This window comes from Nicotiana attenuata, chromosome 7, assembly GCF_001879085.1.
Source record: "Nicotiana attenuata strain UT chromosome 7, NIATTr2, whole genome shotgun sequence".
NCBI lineage: Eukaryota > Viridiplantae > Streptophyta > Magnoliopsida > Solanales > Solanaceae > Nicotiana > Nicotiana attenuata.
The window spans coordinates 16,057,510-16,085,114 of record NC_031995.1 but is presented as its reverse complement, the minus strand read 5'-3'; the positions used below and the strand labels follow the sequence as shown (position 1 = coordinate 16,085,114).

Below are 27,605 nucleotides of genomic sequence, written 5' to 3'. Positions count from 1 at the left end.
TTTGGTATTATAGTTGCCAATCTTTTACTATCGAACAATTTTAAATGTTATTTATTTGTATATAAAAATTTGGAGTGGTCGCCATTTTCGTTAGTCGTTACACTTTGTGGAATACCACTGTCTTTTCATATTAATTTTAATAGATTAGTGACTATTTTTGCTCAACATTAAAAATACCGGATAAAAAGTAAATAACACTTTAAAAAGTGGTTAATTACCCACAACTCGACAGTCGACTCCTACCCGATCCAATACATTGTCAACCCCCGCCATAATATAAGTGTCTTCATAAACCACCCCGGAGGCGGATGCAGCGTATCAATGTCGAGCTTGAAAGCAAAGTACTAGTATAAGTACAGTTCGTCTCAAGGCGGTGGTAATCTTCCCCCCTGAAATTACTCGCTTTTTTGTGTGTGTGTATATATATAAGCTCATTTTCCTGTTTTGTATCGCATAGGATTGTTTAGTCTTTCATCCTCAAACTCTATTCTCCAACTTCTCCTTCTTCTAGAACCTTCCTCCTCCTTTCAATCTGGTTCCGTCACGTTCAGCAGCTCGCTCTTCTCTTCAGCCATGCCGAACAATCAGGTATTCGTATGCTGTATTTACATCGTTAATTATTTCTACATTTATTTTCTTGGTATGTTCTTGAGGTGAAGGTCTATCGCAAACAGCCTCTCTACTCCGAGGGGTAGAGGTAAGGTCTGCGTACACACTACCCTCTCCAGACCTCACTTGTGAAGTCTTAGTGGGTTGTTGTTGTTTGTTGTTGTTGGTATGCTTTTCAATTTCTAATTATGAGATTGCGTTTTAAGAGGTGATTTGTCGATAAACTTGGATGTTGTCATTATGATCAATGTTTGGTTAAATTTAAAAAAAGGAGAGGGACGGATATCGAGGATTGGTATAGCTGACCCAACTAGTTCGGGATTGAGGGGTAATTGTCGTTGTTTCCGGCAGAGCCAGGAATTTTAAAGGGGATTCAAAAAATCTAAATTTGTGACCTCAAGCAATTTTGTTTTTATAACCGTGGTATTTGGGCCAGCTTGTCCACCAAGGCCTGGACAGATAGAAAGAAATCACCTAGTGTTTTTGCCTCCGTTGGGATTCGAACGCGAGACGGTGAGACCTCATGGTTCTCACTCACTTCATTGACCACTAGGCTACAGACTTCAAGCAATTTTTGAACTACCTTTGCCATTATAAGGGATTCAAAAGCTAATATATATATACGAAAAATTGTTTTTTGCCCTATTTGTGCAGTATGATTTTCAACGAACCTTCCTTGGTTGTGGCTCCGGCACTGGTTGTTTGCTTATCTGTAAATATTTGCCATCAATGGATGGAAATCCAATAAATCTTTTAAAAGATGGAAGTCATATTACTACTGGATTGAAACTAGGAAAAGCTAAACACACTTGCACAGTGTTTTCTGTTTTTATTTTCTAATCTTTTATATTCTTTTTTGGAAATTTGTCTACTTTTTGTGCTTCTATAGTCACCACAATTTAGAAAACCCTTCATTTATTTGTACTTCTCTTCATGGCATCATCATCATCATCACCTTATATATGTGAGCTTCTTGTGCACTGTTGTGTTCGTTGTTTGGTTAATTAGGAGGGTGTAAGATATTTGTGGAGTATCAATTCCGTCAATTGTGTTCTACCTTTTTTGGTCACAGTATGTGTCTGTAAGAGCATCTAAAATTTGGATGTAGTATAATCACTATAATTTTGGACATGCAGAGAAGGGGTGGTCATAATAAAGAGTCGTCTTCAAATGGCAAACCTGTGACTGCTGTAGCTACTGAAGCCATTACCAACCGTCTAAATTCCTTGGGTATTACTGAAGGTGGTGCGCAGTCTAGTGTTCCGGTGTCTGAACCCCCAACGATTGAAGCTGAAAAAACACCAAATGAACAAAAGAATGCTAATTCAAGTGAATTATTTAAGGGTAATTTATTGGAAAGTTTTACTGTAGACAACTCAACATTCTCGAGAGCCCAAGTAAGGGCTACCTTCTACCAAAATTTGAGAATGAGAAGTCTGATCAGAAGGTAGTGATCTCTCAAACTTCTCTTTCTTCTGTGGTTCTTAATAGTGGCGATTCATGACTGTATGCTTTTTCAGAGGACAAGGATGATAGAGATGGTGTCCAAAGGCTTGGCTACAATGGAGGTTGGACTCAAGCTTGCTTGGCTTTTGATGTTATGCTAATTTAATTTATGTTTATTCTTTTTTATTTGGAAGGTACATTTTCTTTGAACAAGGCAGATTTTAAGTTTAGTTTACCTTACAATTCTCGGTCCTCCATCAGATTAACCCTCAAGCAAGTTGGATGTTTATAAAGATGCAGACACTATTTTCACTACCTTGGTCATTTGCTGTAGCTGGGATATCTTGTGAGAATGCACAGGAGAAAAATCTGATATTATTCACATACATTAACTATGATACAATGAGCCCTATCTATATATATATATATATATAAAGTCCTACTCCTAATACATATGGGATTAGGGTTATTTACTACTATTTACATAACTATTCTAACACTCCCCCTCAAGCTGGTGCATATAAATCATAAGTACCGAGCTTGTTACATATGTAGTTAATACGAGGACCATTGAGGGACTTGGTGAAAATATCTGCAAGCTGATCATTCGACTTCACAAGCTTTGTAGCAATATCTCCCGAGAGTATCTTTTCTCTGACAAAGTGATAGTCAATCTCAATGTGTTTAGTTCTCTCATGGAACATTGGATTTGACGCAATATGAAGAGCAACCTGATTATCACACACAAGTCCCATCTGACTAATCTCACCAAATTTCAATACCTTGAGCAACTGTTTGATCCAAATTAGCTCACATGTCGCCATAGCCATTGCTCGATATTCTGCTTCTGCACTAGATCGAGCAACCACATTTTGTTTCTTGCTCTTCCAAGACACTAAATTTCCTCCTACTAAGACACAATATCCAGACGTAGAACGTCTATCAGAAGGTGATCCTGCCCAATCAGCATCTGAGTATCCAACGATCTGCTCATGGCCTCGATCCTCAAACAATATACCTTTGATTGGAGCTGATTTATATACCGAAGAATGCGTACAACTGCATTCCAATGACTATCACACGGAGAATCTATGAACTGACTCACAACACTCACAGGAAAGGAAATGTCAGCTCTTGTCACTGTAAGCTAATTTAATTTACCAACCAATCGCCTATATCTTGCAGGATCGCTAAGAGGCTCCCCTGTCCTGGCAGAAGTTTAGAATTCGGATCCATCGGAGTGTCAACAGGTCTACAACCCGTCATTCCTGTCTCCTCAAGAATATCTAAGGCATACTTTCGTTGTGAGATCACAATACCTGAGCTAGACTGAGCGACCTCAAAACCCAGAAAATACTTTAGTTTGCCCAGATCCTTAGTCTGAAAGTGTTGAAAGAGATGTTGCTTATATTTAGAAATACCATCCTGGTCATTGCCGGTAATAACAATGTCGTCAACATAGACCACCAGATAAATACAGAGACTCGAAACAGAATGCCGATAAAATACAGAGTGATCAGCTTCACTCCGAGTCATGTCAAACTCCTGGATAACTGTGCTGAACTTACCAAACCAGGCTCGAGGAGACTGCTTTAGACCATAAAGTGACCGGCGCAAGCGACATACAAGGCCACGAGACTTCTCCTGAGCAACAAACCCAGGTGGTTGCTCCATATAAACTTCATCCTCAAGGTCAACGTGTAAGAAAACATTCTTAATGTCCAGCTGGTAGAGAGGCCACTGGCGAACAACAGCCATGGATAGAAAAAGGCGGAATGGTGCTATCTTAGCCACGGGAGAGAAAGTGTCGCTATAATCAAGCCCAAAAATCTGAGTGTATCCTTTTGCAACAAGACAAGACGATCAACCTGGCCATCCGGGCCGACTTTGATTGCATAAAACCGAACGACAACCAACAATAGACTTACTTGAAGGAAGAGGAACAAGCTCCCAAGTGCCACTCGCATGTAAAGTAGACATCTCCCTGTCGCCATCCTGGATGAGATAGTGCCTCACCTGTAGACTTTGGGATAAAAATAGTGGACAAAGATGATATAAAAGCATAATGAGGTGATGACAAACGACATAGTGGGGATTAGGATTAAGAGTGGATCGTACACCTTTGCGGAGTGCAATTGGTTGAATAAAAGGAGACAAGTCCGCAGTAGGTGCAGAATCTGATGCAGGACGTGAGTCACCTGGCCTGATGCTGGACGTGGACGACGATGATAAGTCAAGAGTGGTGGAGTTGCAGAAGGTTGAACTGGACTAGGTGGTGGAACCGGAGCTATAGGTGGTGGAGCTGCAACTGGAGTAGTAGGTGGTGGAGCTGGAGTTGTAGAGGAAGATGAATGGGAGGTAGTGACTGAATCTCCAAAAGATGAAACTGGTAGCACCTCAGAAATATCTAAGTGATTACCTGGATCTGTGAAGTATGATTGGGTTTTAAAGAAGGTAACATCAGCAGACATAAGATACCGCTGGAGGTCAGGAGAATAGCATCGATACCCCTTTTGCTTTCTCGAGTAACCCAGAAATACACACTTAAGAGCATGAGAAGCTAACTTATCTTTTTCTGGAGTAAGGTTATGAACAAAACACGTGCTTCCAAAGACACGGGGTGGAAGAGAGAACAAAGGTAAGTGGGGAAACATGACTGAGAATGGAACTTGATTCTGGATAACTGAAGATGTCATACGATTAATAAGATAGCAAGATGTAAATACTGCATCCCCCCAAAAATGCAATGGAGCATAAGATTGTATGAGTAGGGTACGAGCAGTTTCAATAAGATGTCTATTCTTTCTTTCAGCTACCCCATTTTGTTGAGATGTATACGGACAAGATGTTTGATGAATGATCCCATGAGAGTTCATAAACTACTGAAATGGAGAATACAAATACTCTAGGGCATTATCACTACGAAATGTGCGGATAGAAACCCCAAATTGATTTTGAATTTCAGCGTGGAAGGTCTGGAAAATAGAAAATAACTTAGACCGATTTTTCATCAAAAATATCCAAGTGCACCTGGAATAATCATCAATGAAACTAACAAAATAGCAGAATCCCAAGGTAGAACTGACCCGACTAGGACCCCAAACATCTGAATGGACTAAAGTAAAAGGTGACTCTGCTCTATTATCAAGACGCCGAGGGAAAAGGGAGCGGGTATGCTTACCGAGCTGACATGACCCACACTCTAGAGTGGACAAGTGAGATAAACCAGGTACCAATTTCTAAAGTTTTGACAAACTGGGATGTCCCAACCATTTATGTAATAAATCTGGTGAATCGGTAACAAGACAAGTTATTGGAGGAAGACAAGATGCGAGTCCATGTGATTTTGCAAGGATAAGGTAATAAAGTCCATCTGATTCACGTCCGATACCAATGATCCACCCGGTACTGCGTTCCTATATAAAAATAAGTTCATCAAGAAATAAAACAGCGCATTTAAGTGATTTGGCTAAGCGACTAACGACTATGAGATTAAAAGGACTATTGGGAACGTAAAGGACTGAATCTAAAGGTAAGGAAGGAAGTTGGCTTGCTTGACCTATTGAAGTTGCCATGGTTTGAGACCCATTGGCCATTGTGACTGCTGGAAGAGATTGAGAATATGAAATACTAGTGAAAAGAGATTTGTTATCATAAATATGATCAGATGCACGTGAATCAATGACCCAAGACTCAGAGGTTGAAGATTGGGAGACACAAGTCACACTACTATCTGTTTGAACAACGGAAGCTATCCCTGAAGATGTCCGTTTACATGCTTTGTACTGAAGGAACTCAATATAATCTGGTAAAGAAACCATCTGGATTGGATTCAATGCATTGGATCCAACGGATTGTGAGTTAAAGGCTTCTGATACGAATGCCATTATAATATTGTGTCGGAAAAAGCCGAAATTTTCTGGGAATCACTGTTCACGCCGGAAATATCACTGTAGCTTGCCGGAAAATCCCAAAGTTGTCGGAATCTGTCGGAAATAGTACCAATGGACTCGGAATTTATGTGCGACTAGGTTGTCCTCAAGAAGCTTGGCCAAAAAAATAGCCGGAGAAACACGCACGCGCCGGCGCGTGGGACAGACGCGCCGGCGGAATCGCAGTCTGGGTGGCGCGTGGAGGCGCGTGGGGTGTCTGTTGCCTGAGAATCTTTTTGGGGTTTGGTCGCCGGAGGTTTCTGAATCTAATGGTGGTGATGGTTTGTGCACAACACTCACCAAACATAAGATGACGCAAATCAGTCACTTAGGTCTCCGGAAAATTGCACGGTGGCTGAGTTATTTCTTCCCGGATGTCGCTGGAATGACGCACAACGATTTTTTCTCACTAATGCTCTGATACCATGTGAGAATGCACGGGAGAAAAATCTGATATTATTCACATACATTAAGTATGATACAATGAGCCCTATATATATATATATATATATACACACACGTCCTACTCCTAATACATATGGGATTAGGGTTATTTACTACTATTTACATAACTATTCTAACAGTCATACTCTCTTTTTGTATTCCTTTCTTCAGTTGTTAGAACTTGTTTCTTATAGGTGTTTTCTGTGCTGCTTATGTCTTTCTTTCAGGTCTCACTTAAGCATTCTGGATCTCTTTTTATGTATGCTGGGCATGCGGGTGGAGCATATGCCAAGAATAGCTTCGGGAATATGTATGCTTACTTATGTTTACCGCATATTTTTTGTTTTAAATATCTTCACCTTCTTTAGGAGTATGTAGGGTTTGTGCAGAACCTTGAACCTCATCAACGTGGGGGAGCATCCTTTGCATTTCCTGATATCATTATTATTCATTTCTTTATTAATTCTTTTTTGTGTCATTTGATTCTTTCCTTCTTTTAGCTGACAGCCAAGTGGTGCTGCATTGGCAAGTAGCTGACATGCCATCATATTTTGTATACCAAGATTATTGGTGTAACTACTGTTTTGATTGTGTGCTCAGTGGGTACTTGCCTCAATCAACTTTGTGAGTCATGCCTGTGTTATTATTAAAAAGCAATGGAGCCTGGGAGGGACTTTATTTGATAATTTCTTCTCTTTTAAAGTGTGATAAACTTGATAAGCTCATCAGCTACTTTTCTGGACAGTCTTATGTTGTGTACCGATGCTTCTCATTTTGTATAGAGAATTATATAGGCCTGCAAGCACCAGTTATAGCAAAATCATCCATTCTATACCTCCTTGGCCTTCTATATAGTTGGATCATCCATTACCTGGTATTTATGATGATGGTTAAACTCTTTGAATCTGAGCTTAGTTGCTGTATTATTTGCATTTGTAGCTACACTGCTGTTGGTGTCTTTGTTCTTGGACGGATGTTTCGGGAGGCATGGGGTAGTCAAGCAAGCAAGAAGCAAGCAGAGTTCAATGAGTTTCTTGAGGTATTGAGCTAAAGCTTGTTCCATATGTGGGAGCATTCATAGTACACCGTTTATAGATATTGCTGATCCTTTCAGTTCAACGTTTCTGATCACGAGTGAGCCTCAAGAAACAACTAAAAGAGCTTGTTGTTTACTTTGTGTAGTTTGTCTGGAGGAGATAAATTTGCTCAATCTTAGGTCTTAGCCTTTTGGTTTATCCTCAAAAACTTTGCTTGGTTTTACCCCTTTCACTTGAAAAATCCTCTTTATTTGACTATCACTGAAGTGATTTATGCTGTTTCCTTTTGTTTTTAATTGTAGTAGATTTTTCCTTTAAATTTCTTGTCTTTTCTGATCTCCTCTCACGTTCAATCTTTTTTCTTTCTGGCCTTTATTTTTCTGATGTGCAGAATTAATTGGTTGCACTGATTGATTCCTAATTAAATGTGTGTGTATATGTATATCTCTGATTATTTATTGCCTAGATCAGGTGGACTGTCCAACCCCGTTATTCATTACTTAAGCAAAATGTTATAAAGTCATCAAGTTAGATTAAAAAGGATCTGCTGCCAAAGATTAAAACGGAAATCTGTATGGTTTTTTGCATCATGGGCACCCATTCTGCACCTCCACCATTATTTAAACCTGCAATCGTCTGTGAGTAGATGAATCTTTATGACCCAAGATAGCTGAAACTCTTAGTAAAATGAATCCTGATAATCATTTATTGCTCCTTAAAAAGAGTGGGATCTGCAAGGTTAACACAAAAAGAGGAAATGGGTTGAGAGAGTTTGTTCGATCGAGAGGAAGAAAGTGACAACCAAGGTTGTGGGTAAAGGGACAAGATAATTTTTTAGTTGACGGAGGACACAACCTCCATGGTTCAAAATGGCATAGGATTTGGGCAAATGATAGGAAGTTGTTAGATTGAAGTGATTCTCTTATGGTAAAAGCTTGGGTGGAAAGCTTTGAGCATGACTAGAGTATGCAATGATAATCGAGGTGGATTTATTATTGAGAATTTTTCTTTTGTATGAGAAAAAAGAACCAAAGAAAATGAAGCCTTGGAATTAGTTTGATAACATGTAAATCCCAAAAGCTACTCAGATGCCAACCATCTCTCCTTTCTTTGAGCACTAGAAGTCTGGGATTTAGCAGGGCTTGTGATGTGTGGGTTACGCGCACGTCAGAGGTTCTGGATTCTGATGCAAACAAAAACCTAGTAATTAAGAGGAGAAGTAGAGGGGCGGACTCATTACCCATCAAGTTTCGAATTGTGCGCCATTGGTTCGTGGGGATTTCTAGGTTATTTAAAAAAGAATCTGGGGATTAGCACAATACTAAATGAATTGTTATAGGAAGGTAATGCAGTTAAAAAAAATACATTTAACTGTGAGGTACCGTGAGGAGGGATAAGGATGGAGGAGGACTCGGAGTTAGAAATCTCAAACTCCATAATAAAAGTTAGCTTTGCAATTAGCCATGGAGGCTAAATGATGGCAAGGAGGCTGTATGAAAGGATGTAATTGATACTAAATATGGTAGAAATGGATGTAGGGCTCCTAAGATTGTAAAATGTCTCAATGGTTTTTGTCATTTGGAAACAGATTGCAAGTTTATGGGGAGAATTTAAATTTCTTATTAAACTGGAAGTGGGGATTGGAAGAAAGATTAAGTTATGGACTGACTTTTGGCTTGAAGAGGGGGAGCTCTGTGAATAGTATTCAGACCGTTATAGACTAGTTCTGGTGCCTGATGTTACTATTGCTGACTGCTTTAAGGAAGATTGCTTCCATTTTAGAAGGAGTTTATGTGATCGGGAAATGGTAGAGTTGCAGAATTTTTTTCAGAAAATGCAGTATGCTGTGTTGGAAAGTAAAAGGGAAGATACTTTACTTTGGACAGCTTGCACTATGACAGTTACCTAGGGTAGATCTTGCACTAGAGTTCTGTGGGAATAGTTTTGTTCCCTATTTTAAATTGTGACAGTGGCAATCATTTTTATTGGTGAAATCATCTCTTTAGTGTGATTAATAGATCACACACTTTCATTGTTAACGGGATATTGCCTTTTATTTTTCACTCTACATTTTGTTAATCTAGCTGCAAAACCGTGTGAAGCAGCTCTTGTTCTGACTCTTCTCTTTTTTTGGTAATTCGAATTAATTAACCTTGAATGGTGCAGCGCAATCGCATGTGCATATCAATGGAATTAGTCACAGCAGTATTGGGGGACCATGGACAACGCCCACAAGATGATTACGGTAAGGTTTCAAAGGAACCCTGACATCTCCATGAAATTATATCCTTGGAAGAGGTCATATGTCTTGGTTTCAAATTGTTTTCAGTCTTCTAAATGAGTACTTTGACTATTTTTTGGGTGAAATTGGCTCTTGACCATCTGTTGGTCTTAAGAGATGAAACTCTATTAGTTGTGTGGAACTCACACTTAAGGATCTGCAGGTGCTTGCTAAGCAGGAGAATCATTCATATTTTTTTGGAGGTTACATGAGAATGTGGATTTATGTACAGTCTGAGACCAAATTATCTGATAATCCAAAATTTATCTGTTTGTTGAACTAGGTGGTTTATGGTTATGTGCTTGTAATTGACTGCAAACCTTTGCTGATTCTTTTTTCAATCTTTCTTTGAACAGTGGTCATGACTGCAGTCACGGAGTTGGGAAATGGAAAACCAAAGTTCTATTCAACTCCCGATGTAATTGCTTTTTGCAGGGAATGGAGACTGCCAACAAACCATGTATGGCTGTTCTCAACAAGGTATGCGTTAAATATTTTCTGGTTTCATTCTTATTGTGGAAAACATTTACAAGCCAGAAAATTTTTTATTGATATATTTCTCAACTATACAAGGAGCCCTATTTATTTCTATACTCTACACAGTACATAACATGCATATTCCAATGTAGGACACTCAACCTACTATATACATAAATTATCTAACACTCCCCCTCAAGCCGGTGCATATAAATCATGTGTACCAAACTTGTTACAAATGTCTAATAAGAGGACCAGTAAGAAACTTGATGAAAATAACTGCAAGCTGATTGTTTGACTTCACTAACTTTGTCGCAATGTCTCCTGAGAATATATTTTCTATATTTTCTCCGACGAACAGTCAATCTCAATGTGTTCAGTCCTCTTATGGAACACCGGATTTGATGCAATATGAAGAGGAAATTGATTATCACACACAAGTTTCATCTGGCTAATTTCACCAAATTTTAATTCGTTGAGCAATTGGTTGATCCAAACCAGCTCACATGTTGTTATAGAGCTAGACCGAGCAACAATATTCTATTTCTTGCTTTTCCAGGACACCAGATTACCTCTTATTAAAATACAAAATCCAATGCCTATCCTGTCCGATCAGCATATGTGTATCCAACTATCTGCTCGTGGCCACAATCTCCGAACAACAGTCTTTTGCCTTGGGCTGATTCTGTATACCAAGAATTCGGACCCAATGACTATCACAAGAAGAGTCCATAACCTGATTTACAACACTCACATAGAAGGGAATGTCATGTCTAGTCTTGATTTACAACTTACCAACCAGTTGCCTATATCTTGCAGGATTGCTAAGTAGCTTCCCTTGTCCTGGCAGAAGTTTAGAGTTCATGTCTATAGGTGTGTCAATGGGTCTGCAACCCGTCATTATTATCTTCTCAAGAATGTCTAAGGCATACTTCCGCTTTGAAATAACAATACATGAGCGGGACTGAGCGACCTCAATACCTAGAAAATACTTCAATCTATCCGGATCCTTAGTCTGGAAGTGCTGAAAGAGATTTTACTTCACACTAGTGATCCCATCCTCATTGTTGCCGGTAATAATAATATCGTCAACATAAACTACCAAATAAATACACAAATTTAGAGCAGAATGCGGGTACAATACAGAGTGATTAGCTTCAATACGAGTCATGCCAAACTCCTGAATAACTATACTGAACTTACCAAACCAAGCCCTAGGAGACTATTTCAGAACATGGAGTGACCTGCATAACCGACATATAAGGTCACTAGACTCCCCAGGAGCAACAAAATCAGGTGGTTGCTCCGTATAAGCTTCATCCTCAAGGTCACCATGGAGAAAACATTCTTAATGTCCAACTGATAGAGCGCCACTAGCGAATAACAACCATGAATAGAAAAAGGCGGACAAATGCTATTTTAGCCACTACTGTAATCAAGCCCAAATATTTGAGTATAACCTTTGGCAACGAGGCGCACTTAAGGAGATCAATTTGACTATCTGGACCAACTTTGACTACATACACCCATCGACAACCAATAGCAGATATACCTGGAGATAGAGAAACAAGCTCCCAAGTACCACTAGCATGTAAAGCAAACATCTCTTCGATCATAGCCTATCGCCATCCAGGATGAAATAACGCTTCACTTGTGGGCTTGGGGATCGAAATAGAGGAAAACGATGACATAAAGGCATAATGGAGTGGTGATAAATGATCATAACTCAAACTAATATAATGGGGATCGGAATTAAGAGTGGAACGAATACCTTTTTGAAGTGCGATTGGTAAATTAGAAGGAGACAAGTTCGCAGTAGGTGAAGGATCCGATGTAGGACGTGAGTCATCTGGACCTGATATTGGACGTTGACGGTAATGATAAGTCATGAGTGGTGGAAATGTAAAAGGTTGAACTAGACCTGTAGGTGATGGCACTGAAGCTATAGATAAAGGGACTGGAGCTGCAGGCGGTGGAGCTCGTGGAGCTGGAGCTGTAGGTGGTGGAGCTGTGGAGGTAGATGAAGAAGAGACAATAACTAAATCTCCAAAAGGTGAAACTGGTAACACCTCAGGAATGTCTAAGTGATCACCTGGACTTGTGAAGATAGGCCATGCTTTGATACTATGTTAAATGGACCTTGGGCTTAACTCAACCCCGAAAATTAGCTCATGAAGTGAGGATTGTCCAATACCATATAAGGAGACTAATTGCTTCCCAACCAACTGATGTAGGACTCTAACACGCCTCTCACGTCCAAGACTAGACATCTGGAGCATGGATAATATAAGATGGGGGCCCAACATCAGTGAAACAAGAATTGATGGGCATGACTCTGATACCATGTGAGAAATAGCACGAAAAAAATATTATTGATATATTTCTCAATGATACAAGGAGTCCTATTTATATTTATACTCTATACCGTACATAACATGCATATTCTAATGTAGGACACTCAACCTACTATATATATAAAAACTATCTAGCAGAGCTGGTATAGGAGGTGTGGTCAGAAATGAGAATGAAGATCTAATCATGGCCTTTTCCGTCCCTGTTCAATCCAAAAGCAACAATCTAGCAGAAGCTGCTGCAGCCAAATATGGAGGAGAATGGTGCATACAAAATGGATTCAATAAATTCAACCTGGAGATGGACTCTTTGATCATCACTAATATGCTCCTTAATATGGATACTAGTAATCTTAAGCTTAGGAAACTGTTCAGAGATACTTCTAAGATCATTCAAGAAGCAGAGGTGATAATTATTCACTGTTATATAGAAGAAAATCAAGTGGCAGGCTTTCTTGCTAAGCTGGCTTCATCAAGTGGAACTAGTACCTTTTATCACTCTTTTCAACAGCTTCTGAAAGAGGTGAAAAGAATTTTTCAACTTGACAAATGGAAATTAGGTAACATAAGAAGAAGATTTGACAAAGCTGTTTTATTGTTAGTTGAATTATTATGGAAGTGTTCTTGTATAGTGAAGTCTCTTCCATATTTTCTTTTGAAGACTGTATGTATCAATCTTGTAAGTAATGCTTTGGAGGTCAGGTCTATGTCTCTTTGTACTTTGCAGCTTTTGTATGGACAAGGTAGGGGTCAAGCCAAATCCCCCCATCAACGACATTCTGCCTTGATGATTGCTTAACAGAAAAAAAATAAAAAATTCTAACACCACCATTGAGTTTATGACCTTTAGTTTAGCAGCGAAAGTCTATCATTTAGAACTGACTTGTGGCTGAAATATTGTAGAAAAGGTAATAGGACTTAGAAAGCTATCTAATAGCTGCAAAAACAAAGACTCTTTCTGGCTGGCTACCATGAAAAGCTAGGTCGTGTCCCATTATTGGAAGATAATGTCTCTCGTATATGGACGGCTCTTCATGTTTTTTATTTGCTCTGAGTGTCAATTTCACAGCCTTGTTGTTCCACATTGTCTCATTTTCTCATTAAAAGAAAAAAAACTATGGGCCTGTTTCTGTCTTGTTAAATGTATGAGTAACGGTCTATTTCTGAAAGACCCTTTGGTTTCCACGTGAAGGAAATCAGTAACTTCCTTCTTTGATGCGTGTGATGCACTCTGCGAGGAAGGCACAGCAACACCCGTTTGTCAGGCTCTTGACGAAGTTGCTGATATTTCTGTACCTGGTAAGTTCAACATTGTACAAAATTTCTTTAAATTGTTTAGCTGATTTCATTTGATTGGTCATCTTTTGTGCCATTTCTATGCCTTATCTAATGCAGTCTCATTCTAGTTCGGTGCAACTCTTAACTTTTTCTGGTAGGAGTTACATGTATGAGTGTATTCTGTTCTAGTTCTAGCTTCCCTTTGCTGAGATGATGTAGTTTCACTAAGAGGTTGGGTGCAGAACTGCTTGGAACGTTAGTCTGGACTTGAAAAAAGTGGAGTAGGGATTATCATTAGGGTATAAAGTTGTAATTATACTTATTGTATATCACTGCACCTTGGGAGAAGGAAAAGTATTTTAAGAAGTGACTTTAAGGTTATGTAGTCTGATGGAGGAAGAGTTTGGTTAGATGCAGTGGCATGCATATTCTAAAGCCCACAATATATCATAACGCTGTGATGGTGTCATATAATCTACAAAGCAAATCACTGTTGTGAGTAGCTGGGTCACATGACCTAATGATGAATTAAGAAATACTGTGCAAACTGCAAAGCTAAATTACCAAATTTTCCTTGACTTCTAATAAGTAGACTAATGACCTATATCTGGAAGCAGTTTATAAGGTGAAATTAGAACATAATATTACATATGGACATTTTCAGAGTTTCCTTCAAAGTCTATCAATCAACTAAAACTCAATCTCAAAATACTTGGGGTTCGACAAATGAGTTCCCTAATTTTTCTCTATTCAAATCTTATCCTTTCTAGTACATATTAGAGGTTCTAAAATCTCACACTTCATCTTACGCAAATATCTAGTTCAACTCCATGTAGTTTTATCGCCTATAGGCGTTCTTTGCTTCCGTTGTGATATAGTCTTGTTGTGTCGATCTCGAGAGATTTTAGTTCTACTGATATAACTTTCTTGTATTTGATTTTGGGCCTACCTCATCTCCTTGTATCACGTTTAGCTCGTCATATTTTCTGAACTTGGCTAGCTGCATACTGAGATGTTCTTTAATGTTTATGGATTCGTCTATAGATATGTCTTTTTTTTTTGAGATGATAACATTTGTATGTATTAATAAAACCAGTACATAGGTTGTACTGGAATCCAGCAAGACCCTAGAATATCTAGGATTGATGCAGTACCTTCTGTGTAAATCTGTTTACACTAAAAACAAAAAAAAAAAGGACACAATTAAGCTTGATCTTCTGCAATGAGTTGGTTCTGTTCTCAAAACATATGGAATTCCTCTCTTTCCAGATTGTCCACCAAATACATGCTGGGACAGTCCTCCATCTATCTCCGTCTGTTGCTTCTGCTGCAGCTTCATCCCAACTGAGAAGAACTTCAGTAATCCTACAAGGCATTGTCCAGGAAATACCTCTGAGACCAATAACGATCTTCCATAGCTGGTCTGTTATCCTGCAATATAAAAATAGATGGCTAACCATCTCAGCAGTTTCCCACATAGAAAGCATCTTGAGCACAGTGGAATCCCTCTCTTTATGAGATTATCTCGGGTCAAAACAGCCTCCTTTGCTAGTAGCCAAGTGAAACAAGCTACCTTAGAGGGAATCTTGATTTTCCATATATGCTTCCATGGCCAATTAGTTATCTGTAAACCAATGTGATTCAGAATCTTGTATGTTGCATTCACCTTAAAAATAGTAAAAAATTTAAAAATCCAAACCTTATTTTTAAACTAAAATAGAAGAAAAGTCTAATTGCTTATTCCATATAATGTAGAAAAAAATATTTAAAATATTGACACATTTTATACAAAATAATAAAGAACTTATATTTTGTACGAGGTAAAAAATCAAAATTAGTATTAACTATTAAATTATTTCGGTTATAGATTATACATAAAATACTAAGTCTAAGAAATAAAAGAAAGTGAGTAAATAATACTTAGTTATTATTGATAAATTTTGACAATCAAAGAATTAAGCAAGCTTGAAATTGAAGCCAAGTGGTAATCAGAAAGTATCATTTGAATTTGAGATTAGAAAGTATCATTTGAATTATGTTGAGAAAATTCATACAAATAATAAAACATAACTAAAACCATAATAGATAAAGTCAAAAATAAAAAGATATAGTACAATGAATGAATTTCAAGTAAAAGAGCAATAAATTAATAATCAACTTTCTCAGGAGTAAGAAATCTATATTATCTATTATACATTTATACTAAAGGAGGTAATAAGCAAGGACATTAAATCCAAAAGCAAACTAATAAAAAATTCACATGATAGTGCAATCATACTGAGCAACGAATAAAGTAATAACGATAATCGAGGAGCAACAGGAGGAAAAATAGTATAAAATATAATATGATAAGATTTATTAGAATTTCAAATCAGAAAGCTTTTTTAGTTATAATGACAAAAATCATACATATGTAAAACACCACGTAACTTAAATCTTAATAGATAAAGTCAAAAACTTAAAATGTTAGGCGAGGAAAGAATACCAAAAAAATAAAGCTTAATTTAAAAGAATAGTTGACTTTTATAATTAAATCTTAAAAATCATAATTTTAATAAAAAGTCAAAGGAGAAGAAAAACTTCACTTCTAGGCATATAATACAAAAATAACAGTTACTAAAACAATTGATAGATTTATAACTAATAAAGAAAAAATTAATTTATATTTTGGAAGAATTCAATGAAGATGTACAATGGAAACAAAAAAAGTCAAAGGAGAAGAAAAACTTCACTTCTGCGCATATAATACAAAAATAACAGTTACTAAAACAATTGACGATTTATAACTAATAAAGAAAAAATTAATTTATATTTTGGACGAATTCAATGAAGATGTACAATGGAAACAAAAGTTTCATTGAAAAGTTTTTGGAGTAAGAAAAATATATATATATCTATATCTATATTATATTAAAAAGAGAGAATTAACAAAAATATTAAGTCAAATAACAAGCTAATATAATATCATAGTAGCAAATGAAATAATATTAAATATAGTAGATTATGTAATAAAGAAAAGTAAGGAACTGAAAAGTTATTTGATGACCACATGAATCTTTTTCGGATTTCATAAAATTTTCTTATTGGGCATATTTCACTGGATAAAAAAAAGGAAATTAAAATTTAATTCAAGCAATATGATATAATGTGGTCAAACAAATTAGATGACACAACATGTTTTATATTTTCCGTGCATCACGCCGGTGGTATACTAGTTAATCTTAAGATGAACATTTAGATACTTTTCTCATGAGAAGTAAGACTTTGTACAACCACAATCTTCAATTCCATTGCCCAACCTAATTCCAAAATTTAAAAGGATAAAAGAGTATATTTTACTGCTTGTCTAACAAGGTAGCTTTTGGTTTGTTGAGTTTGAGAGGGCAAAATTAGACTGATAATTCTAGTACAGAAAGTTGTGCTTGTAGTACACTAGAAAGATTCTAAGTACATCTTGGATAGTTAGATCTTTGATGAATATTTTCGTTGGAGTTTATAAATTGTTAAAACGGTACATATTCCAAGGTATTATCTCCAGAATGAATTTGAACAGTTTGAAAATTCAAGTACATCTGGAATATATCTCATCAATCATACGAACAAAAGCATGAGGATTCAATGTTTAAGTTGCTCAAGTAGGACTCAGACATCAGGAACTAAACAGAAAGAAGAGGAACTAACTTTGTCATGGCCCAATCTAAATAGAAATATCCCCTCTCGAACAATTCACGCGAGTCAGTTACCAAAAGTCCAGATTTTTAATTTTCTTTGGTTTTGTGTGCTTCTTATCTTTCTCTACTTTTATGTGTCTTTAATGTGAATCATTCTTTTTTGAATACTTTGCCAGGTATTTGGAACATAGGTCCTTTGACTGGAAAGTTGACGGAATCAGTAGATAATCCTCCCAAAGATTTAAATAATATAGAGAATTCCTTGTGCTTTTTTATTTTTATTTTGTATAATATTGGTCTGAAGTGAGCCTAAATGGAGCGACTTAGTTAATGAAGATTCAGATAGCCAACCTCAAGTTGCTTGGGTTTGAGGCATAGTAGTTGTTGTTGCTAGATGTTTGGTTTTATTTCTTGTTTGCATGTGCATAAATGTTTTTCTTTTTCCAGAGGGCTTGGACCTAGGGCCTACACTACGTGAAATATGTGCTGCAAATAGACCAGAAAAGCAGGTAATGGATGTATTCTATGAGGACACATGCAGTGCTGTCAAAGGCGAAAAGCATTAAAAAGCGCTTCAGGTCTATCAGGGTTTTAAGCGCAAAGCACAATCTAAGTGTGGGTTTAGTTAAAATGCACGACGAAGAAAACAATAAAAATATACATGTAATGCAAGAAAAAAGTTACAACTTTACCAAAACGATTTCCAATAACAGTGGAACATCTTTTTGCCAATCATATTGTTTAGTATCAGCCTATTCAAGATAAAACTTACGGCTTACGGGCGGTGAGGTGAACGTCTTAGTGCCTTGCGTACACTGAAGCACAACCTAAGCGAGCCTAGCGCCTACCTGGAGTTCTCTGAGCTTGAGGGCTTTAGTGTGCCAAATGAGCCTTTGACAACACTGGTCACATGATGTATCAGTTCAGCAGCTAAAGAGTAGTTTGGTAACCATAGTACTAAACTCTACATATGCAGCAAATAAAGGCACTTCTTCAGAGTGCTGGCACGGCTTTCTGCCCAAATTATTTGGACTGGTTTGGGGATGAAGATTCTGGTTCGCATTCAAGAGATGCTGATGGATCTGTTCTCACAAAGTTCTTACAAGCACATTCTGCTGATCTTTCTACCAGAAAATTAAAGGTCCGGAAAAATCTCTGACGTGAATCAATTGAATGTATCTCCTAATCAATTTCTTGCTTGTTGGTTATGTAATTCTTGATAGTCTCTTCTTACATATGTTATCACAATCAAACTATAGCAATACCGGTTTTCAGAACAAGAGATAGCTTGCTAGTATTTGTATATTGACCCTAGTTGGTTTTCCCTAGAAATCGGCTTATCAGATCACTTTCTTCTTATAGCATGTTAAAAAAAACCACATTTTAGCACAATTGCTTTCACGATGATTGCTAATTGCTTCATGTTGATGGTTGTGCATTTTTTCACTAAAGCAGATGAAGTATGGAACATAGAAACCGTGGTGGGTACTATCCTTGTATGGAACACAATAGGTAATTTAGGAGACTAAAATATAGTAAAGGAGATAACTCATCCAAAGGGAAGATATATGTGGAGGAAAATTCACCAAAGTTTATCAATGAAGGTGATTTCACTTGTAAAAATAATGAACGAGATCATAATGGAAGGTATAATAGTGGAAGTATCAAGTTTAAGGAGGTTCCGGTATTCTGGATTAACATGTGACTACCTGAATCTAATTACACTCATAGAATAACCTTGCATTTTTGTATCGGTGTGAGAGGATAAAATCATACTGCAACTTTTGCTTGGTTCCATGCATTTTTGCGGTGCTCAAAAATAGTAGTGGAAAAACATTGCAATTCTAGTAATTTTGGAGACATCAGAAAGTGAGAAAACTGCTCTCTCAAAGAAAATGTTTTGTAACTTGGACATTGAGCTGGCTTGGCATTTTTGGCACACTCCATGGATTTCAAATACTTAACTACATATTCATATTTTCCTGTTACAATCCCGTAGCATTACTCCTATATTCTCTCCCTTTTTAATTATGTTATGTTTGATGTGACATGAATTTTAATTTGGAAACCATTCTATGGTTGTGGTTCCCAGAGTCAGATGATGAGTCATTAGTGTTTTTGGGTTTCTGGAAGGTGCGAAGTGGAATATGCAGGTTTTCATTGTATTCTGGTGGGTGTTCCATTCGGAAGTGAATGTTGAACAAACAAACCTAGTTTAATCCCACAAGTGGGGTCTGGGGAGGGTAGTGTGTACGCAGACCTTACCCCTACCTTAAGAAGATAGAGAGGCCGTTCCCGGTAGACCCTCAACTCGGGACACATAAAAAGGAAGGAGTAACAACAAGCAACAACACCAATAAACCAATCAGAAAACCGAAGCGAAAGAAAGAACAAGTAATAATAGAAATCTAAGAACTTAGATTGCAATTCAAAAAGAATAGCACGGCAATCAATTTAACTAAGGGAGGAGTACTATTATGTTTTAAATTTGGTGTTGATTTTTTAATCTTGCTTTACTTTTGCTCCCTAATTTAGTGTGACTTTTGAATCTATGTATATGTCTGATTCTCTATCTTATATCGTACTTGGGCGAGGTGAAAACTAGTGTTTGCAAAAGGAGAAGTGAAGTTCTACCTTCTTTAATCTGCATAAATCAAGAAGAGGAAGGGAAGAACAAATACTTACATAGGAAAAGTAAATAAATGAATCCGTCTCCCTCTTCATACCATCATCTCATCCTTCATGAGGTTGAACATGGTTTTCAGGGACAGTAATAGTGCTGTTCACTAATTTTATGCATCTCTTATCTCATACATATTTTTTGGTTTCTTCCTCTCTCTCTGCCTTATTGGTCCATTCTTTTATCATCACTTAATATGTTCTCATTCAACATACACTTAAAATTACTGACATTTTGGTTAAGCTCTTGGAACTACGTGAATAGGTCTTGGTGTCTGGTGTGTGGCTTAACTTCTTTGTCACCCTTTTTTATCCCAAAAATCTGATTGATTGTTATAAGATTCTAGTTATCTATTTAGTCTCAATGTTGTTAACCATTATTTGGTATATATTCACTTCCTTCAGGAAATGGTTTGTTTGATGAGTGAAAAGCACTTTCATGTTGCTTTCAAGTGTTACTAAAACTTCCATAAAGTTAATGATTTATCAAGTGGCAACCTGCCTTTCAAAATGTTGATTTATGTACGTAGCGATTCAGGTTTCCGCCTTTACCGGAAAGAGATGAGGTCTAGTTTGAACTGTTTCAACATAAATTTCTCACCCCACCCCCCTTTTTCTCATATTCCAGCAAAATAATGTTTACCTTTTGGATACTGCTGCATATCTCATGTGGTTTTTTTGATTAAAGTAATTCTTGTCATGTCAGGGACAATCCAGGATTGTGGCCTTTGTATCGAGGTAATGTTGGTTCTTTTATTCTTCTCAGCCAAAACTTTAACTGATCTGCTAGCTTCTACAGTTGCTAACCTGTGTGAGAAAGCACAGGAGAAAATAATTTAATACAAGAGGTCATATATATAGCTATAGTCTACAAAGTACATATTACTCCCATTCCGATGTGGGACTACACATAACTAACAGTCCCCCTCAAGCCGGTGCATACACATCATATATACCAAGCTTGTTACACATGTAACTAATACGAAAACCAGTAAGAGACTTAGTGAAAATATATGCTAGTTCATCATTCGACTTTACAAACTTTGTAACAATATCTCGTGAAAGTATTTTTTCTCTGACAAAGTGACAATCGATCTCAATGTGTTTAGTCCTCTCATGGAACCCCGGATTTGACGCAATATGAAGAGCAGCTTGGTTATCACACACCAGTTCCATCTTGTTGATTTCTCCGAACTTTAACTCCTTGAGTAACTGCTTGACCCAAACTAACTCACACGTTGCCATAGCCATGGCCCGATATTTGGCTTTGGCGCTAGATCGAGCAACTACATTCTGTTTCTTGCTCTTCCACGAGACCAAATTACCTCTTACTAGAACACAATATCCAGACGTAGAACGTCTATCAGAAAGTGATCCTGCCCAATCAGCATCTCTGTACCAGCATCTGTGTACCCAACAATCTGCTCGTAGCCTCGATCCTCGAATAGTAATCTTTTGCCTGGAGCTGACTTTATATACCGAAGAATGTCAACAACTGCATCCTAGTGACTATCACAGAGAGAATCCATAAATTGACTTACAACACTCACCGGAAAAGAAATGTCAGGTCTAGGTCTAGTCACTGTGAGGTAATTCAATTTGCCAACCAACCTCCTATATCTCGTAGGGTCTTTAAGAGGCTCCCCATGTCCAGGCAGAAGCTTAGCATTCGGATCCACAGGAGAGTCAACAGGTCTGCAACCCATCATTCCAGTCTCCTCAAGAATGTCTAAGGCATACTTCCGATGTGAAACAACAATACTTGAGCTAGACTGAGTGACCTCAATACCTAGAAAATACTTCTACCTGCCCAGATCCTTAGTCTGAAAAAGCTGAAAGAGATGCTGCTTAGTAATACCATCCTGGTCATTGCCAGTAATAACAATATCATCAACATAAACCACTAGATAAATACACAGATTAGGAGCAGATCGCCGATAAAACACAGAGTGATCAGCCTCACTGCGAGTCATGCCGCTCCTGAATAATTATGCTGAACTTACCAAACCAAGCTCGAGGGGACTGTTTCAAACCATATAGTGACCTGCGCAATCTGCACACACAACCACTAAACTCCTCTTGAGCAACAAAACCAGGTGGTTGCTCCATATAAACTTCCTCCACAAGATCACGTGGAGAAAATCATTCTTAATATCTAACTGATGAAGAGGCCAATGACGTACAACAATCATGGATAAAAAGAGACGAACAAATGCTACTTTAGCCACGGGAGAGAAAGTATCACTATAATCAAGCCCAAAAATCTGAGTATATCCTTTTGCAACAAGACGAGCCTTAAGCCGATCAACCTGGCCATCCGGGCCGACTTTGACTGCATAAACCCAACGACAACCAACAGTAGACTTACCTGCAGGAAGAGGAACAAGCTCCCAAGTGCCACTCGCATGTAAAGCAGACATCTCGTCAATCATAGCCTGTCGCCATCCTGGATGAGATAGTGCTTCACTTGTAGACTTAGGAATAGAAACAGTGGATAAAGAAGATATAAAAGCATAATGAGGTGACGGCAGACGATGATAACTTAAACCGACATAGTGGGGATTAGGATTAATTGTGTATCGTACACCTTTGCGGAGTGCAATTGGTTGACTAAGAGGAGATAAGTCCGCAGTAGGTGCAGAATCTGATGCAGGACGTGAATCACCTGGGCTTGATGCTAGATGTAGACGACGATAATAAGTCAAGAGTGGTGGAGCTGCAAAAGGTTGAACTGGATTATGTGGAGGAACTGGAGCTATAGGTGGTGGAGCTACAACTAGAGCTGTAGGTGGTGGAACTGGAGCTATAGGTGGTGGAGCTACAACTGAAGCTGTAGGTGGTGGAGTTGGAGATGTAGAGGAAGATGAATGGGAGATAGTGACTGAATCTCCAAAAGATGAAATTGGTAGTACCTCATAAATATCTAAGTGATTACCTGGACCTGTGAAGTATGAATGGGTTTCAAAGAAGGTAACATCAACGGACATAAGGTACCGCTGAAGGTCAGGAGAATAGCATCGATACCACTTTTGTGTTCTCGAGTAACCCAGAAATACGCACTTGAGAGCACGAGGAGCTAACTTATCTGTTCCTGGAGTAAGTTATGGACAAAACAAGTGCTTCTAAAGATACGAGGTGGAAGAGAGAACAAAGGTAAGTGGGGAAACATGACAGAGAATGGAACTTGGTTCTGAATAGCTGAAGATGGCATACGATTAATAAGATAGCAAGATGTAAGAACTGCACCCCCCCCACCCCCCAAAATGCAACGGAGCATGAGATTGTATGAGTAGGGTACGAGCAGTTTCAATAAGATGTCTATTCTTTCTTTCAGCTACCTTATTTTGTTGAGATGTGTACGGACAAGATGTTTGATGAATAATCTTATGAGATTTCATAAACTGCTGAATGGGAAGACAAATACTCTCGGGCATTATCACTACGAAATGTGCAAATAGAAACCCCAAATTAATTTTGAATTTCAGCGTGGAAGGTCTGGAAAATAGAAAACAGCTCAGATCGTTTTTATCAAAAATATCCAAGTGCACCTAGAATAATCATCAATGAAACTGACAAAGTAGCGGAATCCCAAGGTGGAACTGACCCGACTAGGACCCCAAACATCTGAATGGACTAAAGTAAAATGTGACTTTGCTCGATTATCAAGATGCCGAGGGAAATGGCAGCGAGTATGCTTACCGAGCTGACATGACTCACACTCTAGAGCTGACAAGTGAGATAAACCAAATACCATTTTCTGAAGTTTTGACAAACTGGGATGTCCCAACCATATATGTAATATATCTAGTGAATCAGTAACAGGACAAGTTTATGAAGGAAGACAAGATGTGAGTCCATGTAATTTAGCAAGGATAAGGTAATAAAGTCCGTTTGATTCATGCCCGGTACCAATGATCCGCACAGTACTGCGTTCCGGTATAAAAACATGGTCATCAAGAAATAAAACAACACATTTAACTGATTTGGCTAAGCGACTAACAACTATTAGATTAAAAGGACTATTGGGAATATAAAGGACTGAATCTAAAGATAAGGAAGGAAGAGGGCTTGCTTGACCTATTGCAGTTGCCATGGTTTGAGACCCATTGGCCATTGTGACTCTCGGAAGAGATTGAGAATACGAAATAGTAGTGAAAAGAGATTTGTTACTAGAAATAGGATCTGATGCACCTGAATCAATGACCCAAGACTCAAAGGATGAAGATTGGGAGAAACAAGTCACGCTATTACCTGTTTGAACAACAGAAACTATCTCAGAAGATGTCTGCTTACATGCTTTGCACCAAAGAAACTCAATATAATCTGCTAAAGAAACCATCCAACTATTTAAAGTATCGTCTCCCATGTCGCTACAATTTGTAATAGTAGGGTTAACTTGAAATAGTGGAAATAAGTAACTCTTGTGGGAAAACTGAAGAAATAGTTGGGAAAACACTGTTTACAGCAGAAAACAGAACACTATTTCACGTCGGAAAACACTGTAGCTCGCCGGAAAATTGTAAAGTTGTCTCGGAATTTGTCGTAACCAGGATGGATAGACTCGGAATTCCCTTGCGAGAAGGCTGTCCTGAAGAAATGTTTTCAAAAAATGGCTGGAAAGGTCATTGCTCACGCCGGAAAAATTTAAAAGTGGTCGGAATTTGATTTGAATTAGATGGGTAGGCTCGGAATTGTGAGGAGAGCAGACTGTCCTGAAGAAGCTTCGCGAAAAAATGGCCGGAAAGTGGCCGGAACCCTCGCCGGAAAAGTTGTTGCCGGCGCGTGGAGGCGCGTGGCAGCTTTCTGCCTGATAAATTTTCAGGGGTTGGTCGCCGGAGGATGATCTACCTCGTGGTGCTGTTGGTTTTTGCACAACAATGACTGAAAGTGACTTTCACGTAGAGAGGCCTTAGGTCATCGGAAAAATTGCACGATGACTAACTTCTTTCTTCTCGGTTAACGCAACGATCTTTTCTCATTAATGCTCTAATACCATGTGAGAAAGCACGGGAGAAAATATATTATTGATATTGGTTACTCAATATAATACAAGAGGTCCTATTTATAGCTGTACTCTACAAAGTACATATTACTCCCATTCCAATGTGGGACTGCACATAACTAACAACCTGTAAAGCCTTTTGATGTTGCTAACCTGTAAAGCCTTCATTTGAAATGACACTGTTTTCTGTCTTAGTTTACTAAGAGGACTTGTCAGGGATTTGGCCAAAACTATTCATTCTCCATAGAGTTAAGAGGATGCTTCTTTCTCTTCTGGAAGTAAATGAGCAGTCTCATTGCTGGTGCTTGAGATGCCGTGGAACTTTTTGTTAGTCCAATTTAAGATCAAAGTTGTAGTATTAGAAAATGCATATAAAATTCTAATGTGAGGACAATTTTAAGACTCTCTTCTAGAGGAACAAACACCTACATAGTCATCATGTCTGAACGATCTATTAGGGACATCAACCAATTCATCAGTGATCTGCATTTGATTTTTGTGTTTCATTCCATAAGTAAATATATTTTATGACCTATTCTGCGAATTGGTGGTATCCCTCTATGCATTTTCTGGACCATATGGGAAGAAAGGAACAATGTTTGCTTTGAGGGCAAGAGGAATCACATTGCTAGAATACAAAATACTTGTCTTCAAAATTTATCTTTGGTGTAAGAAATGTTTAGTTGAAAGTCTAGATCAATATATGGAGTTTTTGGATGTGCTAAGCAACTTGTAACTGGAAGTATGCTATTATAAGTGTTGTCTGATCTTGGTGTAATCTTATGTACCATCTTGATACTTTTATCAATAAAATCTGGGAAAATGGTCAAATATACCCCTCTACTTTGGTATATTATTCATATCTACCCTCCGTCATACTATCGGGTGACATATACTCTTACCGTTAGCCAAACTTCTTAAAAATATCCTCCACCTAACGGAAAGCCACCAAATTAAAAAATAACATGTTTTTTAAAAACCCATTAATAACCCGTTAAACCCCTTTTATTTAATGCACTTCTTCCTTATAGATTAGTCATCTCCTTCGTAGTCATTTGTTGAACTTAAGAAGTGAAAGACATAAAAATGCCGACAATCATATATTCATTTATATATTGAGTCACGATTCTTTTAATATCCTTATTGTATGTTTATTATATTCTACCTTTTCAATTTCTTTTTTTTTCTTCTAGCTTTTCTTTTTGTTTTTTTCCCCACCATGTCGAATTATGCTGAGTATTCACCATGATTTTTTCCCACCATGACTTGAATGTTTATAGCATCTTATTAGGTTATTATGAAGTCTTAAGGCAGCTACCGAGGTATTTCTTCCTCCAACAATTAGCCTTTGTTGATGAGTATTCACACACCATATTTTCTTATTTTGCTTTAAGCATTTGAGCAACGAGTAATTGTCGCCAAATCATGCCTTAACAATCAAAGTTAGATTTCAAGCTATAGGATGGGATACTCATAATTCTTAGTAACAACTGAACTTATAAGGAACAAAAATTAGAAAATAATTAGAGGAGATTCAATTTAATATCAAGCTAGAGTCTAAGAAAATCATCAAGAATGAAAGAAAGTACACCAACAAGTTGGAAAGTAACTTAACAACCTAAGTACACTAACTTCATGCATTAACCAAAGTCCAAACACTAATATTGATAAAGTATATATCAGTTATTACCGACATAAAACCAGCTATAAAGTGTGCATTGCATTAGACAAAGGCATGCCATATTATAACCACAAAAAATACAACCAAAAGTGATAACATGACATTTAACGCCACCATGAACAACTAAGAACCAAAAATATAAGTTCTTACTGGTCCTTTTGCCACCATTATTCTCGGTCTCTCTCTAAATGAATAAAATGTCTTAAGACGTCTCAGAAATCTGGGTTCCGTATTTTTGTATGATGGATTTAACGGGTTATGGGTTAATGAATTTTTAAATTTTTTTGTTAACGGTAGATGTGAACAATATACCAAAGTAGAGGGGTATCTTTGGCCCTTTTCCCATTAAATCTTTACGTTATCAAAAAAAAAAGTAGAAAAGCTAGCTGAATATTTGCTCTCAGAAAGTTCATGATTATTTTTGTGGAGATATAAAGAAGTAGAAAGTTAAATCGCCGATGCTCATACCTTGTCTTCTAGGTCATGAACCTTGTAAGTATCAGTTCGCAGAAAATTATCTGCTTTAGAGCTCTATTTTATCCTTCCTGCTCCCTCTGTTTCTTGCTTCATGGTTGATATCTTCATTCATTTTTCCAGTTCTTCACCACCTATCTTCTTTTATGTTCATTAGAAGGGTAGGGTAGTCTCCACTAAGTGAGGGTCCCCTCCTCTTACTCATAGCATCACCTTTTGCACTGTGAGTTGCTGATGTAGCTT

General features: G+C 37.7%; 1 pseudogene; it reads left to right on the top strand.

Annotated features, from left to right (window-relative positions):
* Positions 305 to 27,605, top strand: part of LOC109229859 — a 44,731-nt pseudogene continuing 17,430 nt past the window's right edge.